This window comes from Callorhinus ursinus, unplaced genomic scaffold (assembly GCF_003265705.2).
Source record: "Callorhinus ursinus isolate GAN/ISIS: 27379988/994484 unplaced genomic scaffold, GSC_fseal_2.0 scaffold12, whole genome shotgun sequence".
Classification (NCBI taxonomy): Eukaryota; Metazoa; Chordata; class Mammalia; order Carnivora; family Otariidae; genus Callorhinus; species Callorhinus ursinus.
Genome location: NW_027397074.1, coordinates 52,181,718 through 52,187,025, shown reverse-complemented (window position 1 = coordinate 52,187,025; position 5,308 = coordinate 52,181,718). Strand labels below are relative to the sequence as shown.

Here is a 5,308-nt window from a genome sequence, read left to right as displayed (position 1 = left end):
TTTTTCAACAGTGTCTTGGCTTGGAAATACCATTTGCATTACCAAATCAGTATCACCCTACCAATATTCACCTAAAAATCTTCTGGTATTTTTACTGGGATAGTATTGAATATAACAATTCATTTGGGGGAACTAACATCTTTAAGTTATTAAATCTCTTCATCCCTGAACCAGATAAATGCTTCCATTTATTTAGGTCTTTTTTTTTCAAATTTTTAATTTAAATTCTAGTTATTTAACAGATAGTATAATATTGATTTCAGGAGTAGAATTTAGTGATTCATCACTTATATACAACACACAGTACTTACACAACAAATGCCCTCCTTAATGCATAGGTCTTTTTAAATCTATCTTAATATTTCTAGTGTTTTATATGGCAATTTTTCACAGGACTTGTTCTAATGTATTTGAAATATTCTGATGCTACTGCAACGGTCGTATGTACATACATATAATTTCATTTCTACCTTTTAACATCATTTCCAACAACTCTGTCAAATTTGTATGTTAATTATAATAATGCGTATGCAGATTCTCTCTTCCTTTTCTATGCTTTTACCCTTTCTTTTTTCTTGCCTATTGCACTGACTATGATTTCAGTAGAAGTCCTAGACATCTTTGTTTTAGTCTTAATCTCTGAAAGAAAACATTCAATAGTTCACTATTAAATATAAAGCCTCCTCCATGTTTTCTGTGCCTATCCATTATCAGATTAAGGAAGTTTCTTCTATTCATAATTTGTTAGAAGTCTTAATTCATAAATACATGTTTAATTTTACCAAATACCTTCTCCATACTGATTTAGTGGATTATATATTTGTGCTTTATTCTGTTTATATGAATAATTTAACAGGCTGATGATTGAAGGTTAAATCAATCTTACATTCCTGGAATAAACCTAATTTGATCATGATATATCATCTTTTTTATATATTACTGAATCTGATATGTTTATTTTGCTTATAATTTTTTAATCTATGCTTAAAGTTGGCCTCCATTTTACCTTTCTTTTAATGTCATTGGTGGGTGTAGTTTCAAAGAGTATCCCTCCCTCATAAAATATTAAAAGATCTCTCTTTGTCTATCATAGGAGTGTTATTTTCTTCTTAACCATTTGGTGGAAACTGGTAAAACCAGTAAGAACTATAGTTTTATTTGTTGGAGGAAATTAATTATATATTCAATCACTTTAAAACTCCTAAGATTAAGGAGGTTTACTATACACACACACACATACACACTCTCTCTCTCTCTCTCTCTCTCTCTCTCTATATATATATATATATATATATATATTTTTTTTTTTTTTTTTGTGCCAGGTTTACAAGCAGTGTTTTCTTGTCTACTCTTTCCTCTCCTTTTGCGTTTCTATTCACATATGTGATAGACTATTACACTACTGTCCCCATGTTTATAATTTTCTCTTCTTTCCATCATTTTGGGCTTTCCTCTAGCTATATTCTTCTGATCTTTCTTCCAACTTACTAATCCCCTCTTCAATTATAATAAATATGAAGTTAGACTAATCTATTTAGGCCTTAATTTTAGTTGTTTTATTTTTCAGTTCTATAGTTTCAATTTTGTCATTTAATATATTTTTCTGTATGTATGTTTATACACACACACACACACACTTCTTACATATTCTCTACTAATGCTCTAATTCTGTGCTTTATTTCCTTGAATTAAGAATAGTGGTTAGAGGGACTCCTGGGTGGCTCAGTCGGTTAAGCATCTGTCTTCGGCTCAGGTCATGATCCCAAGGTCCTGGGATCGAGTCCTGCATCCAGCTCCTTGCTCAGCAGGGACCCGCCTTCTCCTTCTGCCTGCCGGTCTTCCTGCCTGCTCAGTTTCTCTCTCTCTGACGAATAAATAAATAAAATATTTTTTTAAAAAAAAGACTAGTGGTTAGTTTGTGTCTGAGAAGTCCATCAAATGGGCTCTCTGAGGATCCCTTTTATCTCTTTTTCCTTCCCTTCATCTTCATCCTCCTCCTTTTTCTTCTTCCTCTTCCTCTTCTATTTTTTTTTGTTTGTTTTCTACTTTCTAATCTCATCTCCTCATGTGCCTAGGAGGTCCTAGTGATTTCACAAAATAAATAATTTTAAGCCTCGGAAAATATATTCACACAAAGAAGACTTTGCTTTAAGCTACTAGCAAGTAGGCAATAACAAAACAATTCAAAACACCTTGATCTAATTTTGGGATTGAGAAGGTCCAAAGCTGAAATATTTTTTTTTTAAGATTTTATCTATTTAACAGAGAGAGCGAGAGAGCACAAGCAGGGGGAGCAGTAGAAGGAGAGGGAGAAGCAGGCTTCCCGCTGAGCATGGAGCCTGATGCGGGGCTCGATCCCAGGACCCTGGGATCATGACCTGAGCCGAAGGCAGGCGCTTAACCATCTGAGCCACCCAGGCGCCCCTGAAATATTTTTAAATGTCAATCTCTTCCACAACACCCTTACTCAGGGTGTAGAGGGATTCATCAGTAGCCTCCCTCGGTGATATTCTCTGAAGACCAATTTTTGTCCCCGAATCTTGTGAGGTTGTAAAAACTCTTCATATTTTTGAGATTTATCTGGAGAAATCAGCCACCCCAAATATGGGGCTTACCTCAGTGGGTGTCTTTATTTTCCCAGATCTTCAATCTGTAATTCTTTACTGCCTTGATAGCTCTTCGATGTCTTCAAGCTTAGTATTAATAAATTTTTCTTTTAAGTCTGAAAAGTGGTCTAATTTCCTAGACTGCCATTAACCTAAAGTTGAACATAATTTTTAAATAAATAAAAGGAAGAGGGACAGTAAAAAAAAAAAAAAGCAAGCCATCAGTAAAAAATTCCCCATAAAATTATACTCTTAAAGGATAGATGCAAACCAAGAAACAGACTCTTCACAATAGAGAATAAACTGATGGTTACCACAGGAAATGTGGATGGGGCTCCGTTAAATAGGTGATGGGGATTAAGGCAGACACTTGTAGTGATGAGCACCAAGTGTTTTATGGAAGTGTTGAGTCACTATACTGTACACCTGAAACTAATACTACACTGTATGTTAACTGGGATTTAAATAAAAACTTTAAAAAAATATTGTTTTCTCTATGGCATGACTTATTCTTGACTTAAAGACGTATTTTGTCAATGTTCTTATACCTAGGGGCTCCTGGGTGGTTCAGTCGTTAAGTGTCTGCCTTTAGCTCAGGTCATGGTCCCAGAGTCCTGGGATCAAGCCCCACATCGGGCTCTCTGCTCAGCGGGAAGCCTGCTTCTCCCTCTCCCACTCCCCCTGCTTGTGTTCCCTCTCTCGCTATGTCTCTCTCTGTCAAATAAATAAATAAAATCTTTTAAAAAAAGTTCTTATACCTGAAAATTAACCTTACAAAAATGCTAACTGGTAAAATTTCCTAGAACTATGTTTCCCAAATTGCATTTTTCAATAAACTCTTTGTGGGAGAGGAGAAGTTCATAGATAAGTTCTCTTAATCTACTTCTATTTAATGGATTTGCCACTGACTCTTCACTGTTCTAGAAGATATTCTGACTTATACAACAGTATGCTGATTATTTGTGGATGGCTCTTTGAAATGTGCCTCTGTATTTTTGCTCATACCCATCAGGTTGGATGACTTGTCTACACCATAAACTGCTAAAGTCTGAGGGATGTAAATGTCACATTTATTCAACATTTATTGCTGGTTCAGCAGTATTCTTAAGAAAAAAATTTTTTTTAATTTTGGGATAGGCATTTATTGTGAATAAAAAAAAATTCCTTCAACAACAGATACTGCATGTGGGGAGCCAGGACTCATGCCTGATGACTCATCTTTCAATTCTCAAATATATGCAGCTATTTGGACCCTGGTAAGAACTGTTCACAGCCCCCCAGACACACTCTGCAGCTTTCCTCCATCCGCAGATAAGTTAGCGCCCAAAGTACCAGTCTGCCTGGGATGTGCATATTTCTTCTGGCTTCTAGAGCTAAAGGCAGAGTTCCTCTTCCTGCCTGACCGAGGGTGTCGCGTGTCCCCTCAGCCCGCTGAATAGCAGGCGCAACTACTGCTCCAGGGTCACCACACCTGGCAGGCCTGGATCACCTTCTTCAAGGCCTTCAGCCCCTCCATGCACCTGTCCTTCTTGGCCATGGCCCGGAGGACTGCTCTGTTTCAGCTTCCTGAGACACAAACGTCACCAGGTTCTTTACTAAGACATGGATGAGAGGTTCGTCCTGCCCAAGAAGGACTTCCGTGGTGAGCACAGGCTTGCTGATGTCACTAGCCACGGTGCTGGGCTCCAGGGAGACCAGGGTACCCATCTTCCCAAACTGGGTCACCACCGCCAGGATGTGACTGCTGAAGGCTATGCAGACCACCTGCGTGGGGACCCCACACACCACTTCCGTCTTCTGTTTTCATATCAGCAAGGGTCTGCCTTCCATGGATGGGTCTCTTCAATGGCACGCCCCACACCCGGAAGTCAAGAATTTTTTCTTAATGCTATCTTAGTTTCCTTACAAATACTGAGAATAAAAGCAAGCTTGGCAAATGCTTTTTATGTCTTACCCTTAAGAAATAATCTGATGGATTTATTCTTACTACAATTCAGGAGTAAATTGAAGAGAAAACACCATAAGCATGTCACTACATACATGTACACATGCAAACACACACATACATACACTTTATTCTCTAACACTACCTTATTTTTTCTTTTTTTTAAAGTGGGTACCATTTTTTTGTTCCTGACTTCCCAAAGGAATATTTTTAGAACATGTTTTCTTTTTCTATGTATTTTATTATCCTGTGTGCATATACATGAAACTTAAGTAACATTTTTTTCAAAACAATTAATATAAGAAGCATTTAGAAAGATAATTTGAGAAATTTTATATATAAACATATGAACTGATAACAGTTCTCTAAAACTTGTTTCCAAATATTTTTTCATACTGTCTCACTAAAAGCATGTTTAAAAATATACATGATTCAAAAAAATAAAAATATACATGATTCAGAACAGGTGATTTCCAATTTTTCCAAAAATCCAAAGTTCACATGATAGTTAAAAAGTTTTCTACCTTATCCATTTAATCATTTCAGTTCTACTCTTGAGAAACCCACTGTGTAATTTTATGTGATATAAAGTTAACATTTATGGTAAGATTCAGTGAAGCTATATTAAAGGTAAGTCCACCTTCAGAATCAGAGGTACCTTATTTCCATCATCCATTATGTGGATGATGGTCTTCTTTCTCCCCATAAAATGTATGCTACATCTTCATTCACCATAAAAATACATTAAAAACTCATA

General features: G+C 36.4%; 1 pseudogene; it reads right to left on the bottom strand.

Annotated features, from left to right (window-relative positions):
* Positions 1-4,068: 4,068 nt before the first annotated feature.
* On the bottom strand, positions 4,069-4,436 carry LOC112825109 (proteasome assembly chaperone 3 pseudogene; annotated as a pseudogene).
* Between the last annotated feature and the right edge of the window lie 872 nt (positions 4,437-5,308).